The 10699-nt window shown below is 38.3% G+C and overlaps 1 non-coding gene across 1 annotated transcript; it reads right to left on the bottom strand.

Moving 5' to 3' along the window:
- Positions 1-2639: 2639 nt before the first annotated feature.
- On the bottom strand, positions 2640-2746 carry LOC118830416. Its single transcript, XR_005009052.1, has one exon. It is a non-coding gene; the product is annotated as a U6 spliceosomal RNA (small nuclear RNA).
- Between the last annotated feature and the right edge of the window lie 7953 nt (positions 2747-10699).

The following is a 10699-nucleotide window of genomic DNA, read 5'->3' as shown; positions in this document are numbered from 1 at the left end:
CCACTGTTATTCAGAATTGTAGTAGAATATAAAAGGAAGAGATGTAAAAAGTTTGTTCATTATAGAGCATTCCAGAGGTCACAGTGGAAGGATCAGGCAAATAAAGAAAGGTTCAGGTGGATGGGGATGAGAGAGCCATGGCAGGAACTGGAAAAAGGGAGGTTTATGCTGTTCAGTAGTCTGGGATTTAGTATCACAAAAATAGGGAGGCTAAGAAGAGGGGAGAGAGAAAATCCAGTCTTAGACACTTACTGGCTGTGTGACCCTGGGCAAGTCACTTAACTCTTTGCCTCAGTTTCCTCATCTGTAAAATGAGCTGGAAAAGGAAATGGCAAACCTTCCTATGTGCCAGGAAAACCCCAAATGGGGTGAGGAAGAGTTGGACAAAACTGAGTAACAGTTTATTAAAGCCTATTAAAAAATTATTGAGGAATAAGGCCCACCAGAGTATTCACAGAAGGGAGGAACTCTACAGATGAAGATAGGCAAATTCCTCTCCTCTTATACATGAGGCTTGCAGGCTACCTCCTGCAGTCTCACCTGCATGTCACAGATCCCAGAAGGGGAGCGTGCTCCCTTTCTATCAGGAGTGACAGCAGTCTTCAGATCCCAGTGGGTCAGTAACATAGGCCCCAGGGAGAAGAATGTTCATCTTGGAGGTCAGGTTAAGCTCAGGGTCACCACACAAGTAGTATGTGTCAGAGGCAGGATTTGAACCCAGTTTGTCCTGATTCAGAGGCCAGCTCTCTGTCTTCTATGTTGTATTTCCTCTCATTCTAAAAATATAAACAGACCATCTGGTCTGTACTCTATAGACTAACTTTGATATACTTGACTCCTCTCATCAATGTGAGGTTCAAAGGCAGCTCCAAAAGACTCATGATGGAAAAAGCTATGTACGTCCAGAGAAAGAATTATGGAGTCTGAATGCAGATTGAGGCAAACTTATTTGCTCTTTTTTTTTTCCTTCTCCATGTTCTCATGGGCCACATTTTGGCCTGGGTTGGCCAAGGGGAGGGAGTAGGGAGGAGGGAAAGCCTCTCTTCCTACCTATACACAGTATTGGCCCAAAATTGCAGCCATGAAAGAGAAACTCAAATGGCACCTTCTCCCAGGGAGTCTCTTTAAATTTTCAGTTCTGGTTCAGCTGTCAGTCAAAAAGGCCCTTTTCTTCACTACACATTAAGTGGGAAAATGATCACTGAAATACCTCCTTATTATCCAAAGTCCCCATGGAGGATTACATCATGTTGAGCATCTATGCATGCTCATAAGGAATGACATTTATTGGCTAGTTGGTCCCCCTTAACACATGTGTGTATATGATATATACATATATGTTTCATTCTATAGGGTGTTCCTAGAGTCTGGACACATATGCAAAAATGCATATTTTCAAGAAATGAAATGAATGAAATTTTCAACAATGTTTTATTTAATTGGAATATTAACAAATAACATCTTCAATATGATTTTCATCATTTGTGATGCAAAGGTTGATGTGCTTTGCAAGATTCATGTGAACTTGATGCAATAACTCTACATTGCCGTCAATTTTAGCACATTCACTCTTTATGCATTCAATCAAGTATATTGCATCTGTAATTTTCATTTTCATTTTCATTCACCTCCTCCTTTAGCATACCCCAGGAAAAGAAGTCGCTGAACAACACAGTCTTTGGTGAAATGGTTAATGAGATGTTAATAAGGTGTCCTATGTGTCCAGACTTTAGGGACACCCTGTATTTCCTCTCTTTAGAACTTTTTTTTTTTAAAAAAAAACCTCTTATGAGCGAGATTTTTCTCCTCAGAGCTTGCCCTAGCCTGCTGTTAACTAGGTGGTCTGCATACATGGATGAGTAGTACAATGAGTTAGCTATATATTTAGGTTGCTGGTGATGGTGAATATAGCTCATGTATTGGAAACAATTTTGCTCAATTATATGCCAACACAAGTGATCATTTAAATGAAATAGATAAATATTTGCAAAAAAATTACTCAGATTAAGTAGAAAATTTAAATAACCCAACCTTAAAAAAATAAATTGAACAAGCCTAAATGAATTCCCAAAGGAAGGAAGTTGGATTTAAGAGTGAATTCTATCAAACATTTAAAGAACAATTAATTTCATTAACATATAAATTATTGCCAAAGATAGGACAAAAGGGATCATAACAAATTCTTTCTTTGGAAAAAAAATGTGGTCTTGAAACCCAAACCAGGGAATACAAAAAGACAAAGAAACTGTAGACTAATATTGCTAATAAGTATTGATACAAAAATTTTAAGTAAAATATTATCAAAGAGTCAATAGCAATATATATTTTTTTAAATTTATTTAACATATTTAGTTTTCAGCATTGATTTTCACAAGAGTTTGGATTACAAATTTTCTCCCCATTTCTACCCTCCCCCCACTCCAAGATGGCATATATTCTGGTTGCCCTGTTCCCCAGTTAGCGCTCCCCTCTGTCACCCCACTCCCCTCCCATCCCCTTTTCCCTTCTTTTCTTGTAGGGCAAGATAAATTTTTATGCCCCATTGCCTGTGTATCTTATTTTCTTGTTGCATGCAAAAACATTTTTGTTTGTTTTTGAACATCTGTTTTTAAAACTTTGAGTTCCAAATTCTCTCCCCTAAAAATATGGAACGCTTCATGAATTTGCGTGTCATCCTTGCGCAGGGGCCATGCTAATCTTCTCTGTATCGTTCCAATTTTAGTACATGTGCTGCCGAAGCGAGCACTAGCAATATATTTTTAAGATTATAAACTACCACCAGATTGAATTTATACTAAGAATGAGAGATTGGTTTAAAATGAAGAAAACTATAAACATAATAGACCATTTTAGTAATAAAAGTAATAAAAATCACAATAGATGAAGAAAAGTGTATGACAAAAATATATTTATGTTAAAAACATTTTTTTAAACCATAGGAATAAATAGACTTTTTAAAGATGGTCAGTACTCTCTGTCTAAAACCAGAAGCCTGTATCTGGAATGGAGAAGCTTTTCTAATAAGATCATGGTTAAAGTAAGCATGCCCATTGTTACCCCTATTATTTCATGTACTTTCAGAAATGTTGGCTATATATGGCAATAAGACAAGAAAAAGAAATTTAAGTAGTAAGGCTAAGCAAAGAAGACATAAAATCTTGGCTTTTGTAGAAGATATGATGATTTACTTAGAAAACCCTAAAGATTCAAATAAAAATAGAAACTTCAGCAAAATAGTAGGACATAAAATACAACCACAATTTTCATTCTTTTTGTAGATTACCAACAAATATCAGCAGGAAGCAATAGAAAGAGAAATTTCATTTGAAATAGTTTCTCTTTCTCTCAAATATTTACGTCCATCCACCAAAACTCACATAAGAATCATATAAATACAACTGCAAAATTCTCTCTGCAGAAATAAAGACATTCTTAAATAATGGGTTAAGATATTTGCCTATGGTTGGACTGTGCCAAAATAATAAAAATGACAATACTAATTATATTACTTACTCAGTACTATGCCAAACTACCAAAGTTACTTTACAGAATTATATTTCTTTTATGATTGTGGTCATAGTATGAATTGTTTTCTGAGTTTTGTTTAATTGCCTCTATATCAGTTCATACAGGATTTCCCCAGTTTCTCCTAATTCTTCATATTCATAATTTTCTTATGGTGAGATAATGTTCTATTGCATTCCTCTACCATTGACCTTGGGGTTTTTCAGAACCATACCAGCATTATATAAACTCTGGTAGATCCTTCCTTTCAAACTGGAAAGTCTTCAGGCATGAGCCCTATGATGGACTGTGTTTGTGGTCAGAGAATCAGCCTAGCTAGGAGGATCATCACCACAGGCCAGTCCATCAAGTGGAAAAAAAAATTAAAACACAGTAATTCACAAAGACAGCCTGCTAAGGCATAAAAGGGCTGTTATTGCTGTTGGTTGAAGTTGTTCCACCTCAACAGAACCATGGGTCACTGGAGCATTGAAACATAATCATAGAATGAGTTGGAAGGGACCTTATATAGTCATACACACAAACAAATATATACAGACACATACATATAGTTAAATAATTCTTTTAGTCCAACTCACCATTCAAAGGACAATTCTTGGGTTCAAATAGAGACTCTACTACCTACTGCCTTTGTGACCCTGGTGAAGTAAGTTAACCTTTCTGGACCTCAGTTTTCTCGTCTTTAAATTGAAGGGATAGGACTCTTTGATCACTAAGGTCCTGCCTAGCTCTCAATTTATGAGCCTTTCAGCAAGTCCCTGAAAGTTGGCACTCCAGCCTCTACCTGAAAATTTCCTCACTGATTGTAACATCCTCCAGGATGTAGGCATGTCTTACACTGCTTTTGAATCTCTCACCTCAACTAGCACAGTGTTAGATACTCTGTAAATATTTGATGAATTAGATGAAGTTCAAAGAGGAAAGAAAGCTATTTTAGAAATTCATCTTCATGCCTTTATCTAAGTCAATAAATGCAGACTTGGAGTAGGACTTTTTCTTTTTAAAAGTGTTATCATATTGTTTTACATGATTGCACATGTATAACCTATATCTGATTGCTTACTATCTCAGGGAATGGGGAGAGGAGCGAAAGAAGGATAGAATTTGGAACTCAAAACTTTAAAAAAATGTTAAAATTGTTTAAACATATAATTGGGAACATATATGTACGTATGTATACGCATACATACATGCATATATATATATAAACAGTAAATTTCCATTGCAAGAAAATCTATATAATAAATGTTACACATTGTTTTCAAAGCTAAAAAAAAGTGTTATTTTTGGGACATATTGCCTATCAAACTTACGGACTGGTAAATGATTTATGAATAAAAAAGAGCGAGCACTGTGCAATGTAAAATGGATAATTTTGATTAGATTAAATTTAAAAGGTTTTGTACAAATAAAACCAACATAGCCAAGATTAGAAAGAAAGGAAAAACTTGTTAAAAAATTTTACAGTTTATCAGTTAAAGGTCTCATATCTCAGGGGCAGCTAAGTGGTGCAGTGAGTAGAACATGGGCCTTGGAGTCAGGAGGACCTGGGTTCAAATCCGGCCTCAGATACTTGACACACTGGATGTGTGACATTGGGCAAGTCACTTAACCCCAATTGGCCTGCCTTCCTCCCTCAAAAAAAAAAAAGGTCTCATATCTCAAATATGTAGAGAACTTTGTCAAATTTATGGGTATTATTCATTCCCCAATTGATAAATGGTCAAAAGATATACATAGACAGCTCTTTAATGAAGAGACCAAAACTATATATAGTTGTATAAAAATGCTCTAAATAATTATTGATTAGAGAAATGCAAATTAAAACAATTTTGAGATATCATATCATCTCACACCTATCAGACTGGTTAAAACAATAGGAGGGGAAAATAACAAATATTGAAGGGGATACGGAAAAACTGGAACACACACTGTTGGTGGAACTGTGAACTGATTCAAACATTTTGGAAATCAACCTGTATTTATGCCCAAAGAGTTATAAAACTGTGCTATAAACTATGTTTAAAAAAAAAAAGACCACAACTTTTTTTAACCCAGCAATACCACTATTAGATCTGTTCCCCAAGGTGATCAGGAAAAAAGGAAAAGAACCTACATGTTCTAAAATGTTTATAGCAACTTTCTTTGTGGTGGCAAATAACTGGAAATTGAGGGGATGTGCATCAACTGGGGAATGGCTAAACAGGTTGTGGCATATGGTTGTGATGGAATACTACTGTGCTTTGTGAAATAATGCAGAGGTTGATTTTTAGAAAAACAGGAAAAGACTTGCATGAAATAATGAAGAGTGAAATAAGCAGAGCCAGAAGAATGTTGTATGCAATAACAGCAATATTGTTTGAAGAATGACTGTGAATAACTAAGTTATTCTGAGTATTATAAATACTCAAATCAACTATAAAGGGCCTATGAGGAAGATGTTAGCCACCTCCAGAGAAAGAACTGATAAATAGAAGTGTGCATAATATGGTTTTACATTCACACACATGTGTATATGAGCGTGTGTGTGCACGTGTGTGTGTGTGCACGTGCGCGTGCGCATGTGTGTGTGTGTGTGCGTGTGTGTGTGTGTGTGTGTGTGAGTGAGAAATGGTGGCCTTCCTTAGTGCAGGGTGGGGAGGGAGGGAGAGAGACAGTTTGGAACTTAAAATGTAACAAAAAATAAAATTTTTTAAAAATGTTATCGCCCCTTGTTTTTACACCAGTCATTTTCCTTCAGTCCTCCCCTTCAGACATTTAACTCTTCTTTGGCTAATACCCTCCACCCCAGGTCACCTTGGGGAGACTCCCTGAAGACACTGTGCTCATGGAGGGAGATGTGACTCCTAATTGGCTGAGTGAGGCCTGTGAGACCTGTGATGCTTCATATGTGTAGGGAGGTATAGCTTTGTATTGTTGGAAAGACTCCCAGAGGAGAGGGAAGTCAACAGAGACTGAACACAAGAGACAAGGCATGAACTTTGAATGGCAGATAGGAGACAGTCTCAGAGCTACAAACATATAGGGAAATCTGGCTCCCTAACACATTCCTCTGCTCTCAGCACCTGCATCCCCAGAGATTGCTAAGAATAGACTTCCAGAATTAGATTGTTCTCTCCTTGAGCTGAGATTTCACCTTGTTCCTGAATCCCAAAGCTACCCTGACTCTTGTATATTCTATTACCTGTGTAAGTTCCTGATTTCTGTTTTAATATAGTATTTAATTTGATAATTATGTTTGCTAGCTACTTGTGATTTTTTTTTGTTTAATAAGCATTTTATAGGAGGAAGCTTAGCTGACCCAGAGTTAAGTTGCTACCCTTGCCTTTATTCTGAACCCCTGAGAAAGCATTATACTTCTAGATTGCAAATATCAAATTTTCAGTAGGTAGATATAATTCTAACCCAATGCCCCTCTTAAAGACTGGAGAATGGAAGAGCGAGAACCTGGCTATGGCTCTCCATCTTGTTGACCCAAAGGTGAAAAATGCAGTCTTCCTTGGAGACACAGAATGGGGCATTCCCCATCACATTTATCTAAATATATTCCTGCTGCCCTTGCCCAGAGTCCGTGTGGCCCTGGTTAACTAATTACCTTTGCAATAAAGAATAATAATGATGATAATAATATCTAGTATTTATGTAGTGCTTTTAAAGGTTTAGAAAGTGCTTTATTAATTTCATTTGATCCCAACAACAGTCCTGGGAGGCAGGTGTTTTTATTATCTTCATTTTACAAATGAGGAAACTGAGGCAGGCAGGTTAAATGAGTCACCCGGAATCACACAGTTAATATCTGAGTCTGGAAATGAACAGATTCCAGGTCCCCTTGGACCCACCTATGTACTGTGCCACCTAAACGCACAATTAAACAACCCATCTGACAGTATGCTTGGTTACCACATCCTTAGTTACCACCTCTCTTCTGAAAAGAGGAAGTTGTAATTCCTTATCAGGACTAAGACTGTTCTTTATATTCCATCAGTATTTGAATCTTTCTAAATGATATTATCATTTGTGCTAGTATAGTTATTCTCTGGATCATTTTCTTGGCTCTGTTTTCTTCAGTTCACATTACTTTATATAAAGCATGACCTCTAAATGTCACTGCTCTCGGCTCCAGTTCATTTCAACAAGTAATTACTGATTTCTTTCAGCCATGGCCTCTAGTCCTGGCATCAGATCACAGGACTTGCCCTTCACATGTTAAGACTGTAATTGATAATGCATTCCCTCTGAAGAATTCATTTGGATCAGACAAGAAAGGAGCGTGTAATACATTCCTTACTTGCACTGCAGATCAGCTCCTGCCCCTCCCCATGGTGTGATTGGCTAGTGGTAACTGTGGTATAATAAGCCCTTTGGCCATGGGATGGTGGGGATGTGACAGCTAAAAAGGGAGATTCCCTACCTTACTGAAAATCAAATTCTTTTTCTTTTAGACATTCTGGGATATTACCCATTATCTTTTCTTAGCCTTTTAGGATTTAGAATATTTCTGATATTATTAATTAATCTTGCAATCATGTTAGGGGTCACCTAGTCCAAACCCCATCCGTTTTTTAGATGAGGAAACTCAGGGGTAGCAAGAAGTCACAGGAGATTATAAAGCAGCAATCACCACAACTACTTGGTACTGGCTAAAAAATAGAGTGGTGGATCAGTGGAATAGGTTAGGTACACGAGACACGGTAGTCATTGACTATAGTAATCTCCTGTTTGATAAACCCAAAGACTCCAGCTTCTGGGATAAGAACTCACTATTTGACAAAAACTGCTGGGAAAATGGGAAAATAATATGGCAGAAACTAGGCATAGACCAACATCTATACACCTATACAACTATACACCAAGATAAGGTCAAAATGGGTACACAATTTAGACATAAAGGGTAAAACTATAAGCAAATTAGGAGAGCAAGGAATAGTTTATCTGTCAGATTTGTGGAGAAGGGAAGAATTTATGACTGAACAAGAGACAGAAAACATTATGAAATGTAACCTACAAATCCAGATCTTCTGTCTAGAAGATCAGTGGATATTCTGGCCTGTGACACAGAGCTTTTGGTCATGATGGCTTTCTTAGTCCTTTCCGCTGTAGCATCTTTTTGGCAGATAATCTTCTATTCTTAGAAGTAATATAATTGCAGGAAGCACCTACTACTGGCTAGCTAACAGAAACTCAGAAACACTCAACCTTTCAAACTCATGAGTGTTATCACTAGGGCTGGAAATGTCCAATTTTTAGTATTACTGTTAGGTGGCTGTAACAGCAAGCACCCTGGCACACCCAGGATGGCCTGCTAGCACAGGTTCTTTGATCTGCTCTTCTAAAGGAAAGGCAACTTTTAAAGGGGTCAACAATTTTACTTTAATTACAGATCAATAGAAAATACAAGCAGAGAAATTAGCACAGAGATTCAACAGACCGGGCTCCAACTCTCTGAGCAAAGTAATACAACCACCTACATATGTCACCAGATGAGGGAGCATCAACATCTGAGTAGTTGGAGGGCTCTTGACAAATGGCTACTCAGAGTCCCATCCAGAGAATCAAAAGGTCCTTCTCATGGGCAAGCCCCCAAAGCAAAATACCAACCTCAGAATATATATACACTTTTGGCTAATAGGCTCAGAGCCAGAAGGCATCACAACCCTCTGACTCAGTGCCTAATTAGCTTAGTACCAAAAGGTATGAAAGCCTTCCTACAAGCAAGCTCTCCGTTAGGCAAGTTCCTCCTCCAATGGGCTCTATATGACTCAGGGTGTATCACAGCTGGGCTGGAGTTCAAAGCAGCAAGACATGCGTGATTGAACACAAGTGGTCACATAGGCCTATTAATGGATCGGCAAGATCTTCCTGTTCATTAACATTACAGTGGCCTGAGCTCAGGGAAAGAAGTATGAAAAAGATACAGAGAGAGAGAGAGAGAGAGAGAGAGAGAGAGAGAGAGAGAGAGAGAGAGATCAGGAAAACCAAAAGGAAGGAGATGATGGAAGGATAATGCAGACAGCCACTTACTCCTTTCCCCAGCCTGAAACAGAATCCTAGAGCAAGACAATGTGGCAGAGGAAGTGTTGCCAGAAGAGAAAGTCAAGAACTTAAAGTCCAGTATTAGGTGCACCACGGCAAGCACATGTAATGCTTATATGTTTGAGTTGTACCTTCCATTGTTTCTGGAGCATAGGGGAGGCAGAGAAAACCCCTCCTCCTTTGCTGGAAGTCCAAAGGAGAACTGGCAATTATAGCCTATTCCACCATGAAACCTGCTAGCTGATTGGTGGATCCCTGACTGGAATTACTATATTTTGAGGAATACCAACCGTAATGTGCTCACTTCACTTCCCATCTCTCTCTCTCTCTCTCTCTCTCTCTCTCTCTCTCTCTCTCTCTCTCTCCCCTGAACAAGAATATTCCTCCATTAAAGTCAGTTTCCCCTGACACTCAATGGCCAAACTTCCTTTTTATACAACCCCAGGGGACACATGGAGATCAATTAAGAGCTGCTATGTCATCTCTGCCAAGTGAGGTCATTCATAGGCCAATTTGTATGACCATTTGTATGACCATTCCCATGGGACTAGCAATCATGTTCCATGGGAATCACCCCTGCTACAAATCCATAGTAGTCATTATCATACAACACCTTTGCAATTGATAGCATATGTGCAGTTCATTACATAACTGTTTTGCTATTAATTATTTAATAATACCTTGAATTCACTAAGAATCTTTAACCTTTTGTAATGATGGTATGTGGTGGAGTGGGGGAGTGGCAGGGGAGGTGAGGGAGGGTTGTTTCTAAGTAAGAATAATTTTCTAAGCATTCCTTTGAGCTGAGTGAGAGGCAAGATGATTTATCCCCACTCCACACAGGGGAAACAAGCAGAGAAAAGTTACCTGTTCCAAGTCATCACCTACTGAGCTGGAGTGTAGTGAAACATGTGATCTCCTTCCTTGTCAAAGATTCCAAAAGCTTTACTTCTTTAAATGGTAAGAGAGAGAGCCAGGATGTGGTCTCTGTTTCCATTAGCAACACGGACAGCTTGGTATTGAACTTGATCCAGTAACCTCTAGGTGACTGGAAGGTAGCTTTTCACCTGGGCAGGGCTCCAGCTTCCTAAAAGGGAAGGAGGAAGCTCCATGGTATGGCCGAGCCTTGTTGATGACGCCT

This window comes from Trichosurus vulpecula, chromosome 8, assembly GCF_011100635.1.
Source record: "Trichosurus vulpecula isolate mTriVul1 chromosome 8, mTriVul1.pri, whole genome shotgun sequence".
Classification (NCBI taxonomy): Eukaryota; Metazoa; Chordata; class Mammalia; order Diprotodontia; family Phalangeridae; genus Trichosurus; species Trichosurus vulpecula.
This window is presented reverse-complemented; position numbering and strand designations above follow the sequence as displayed.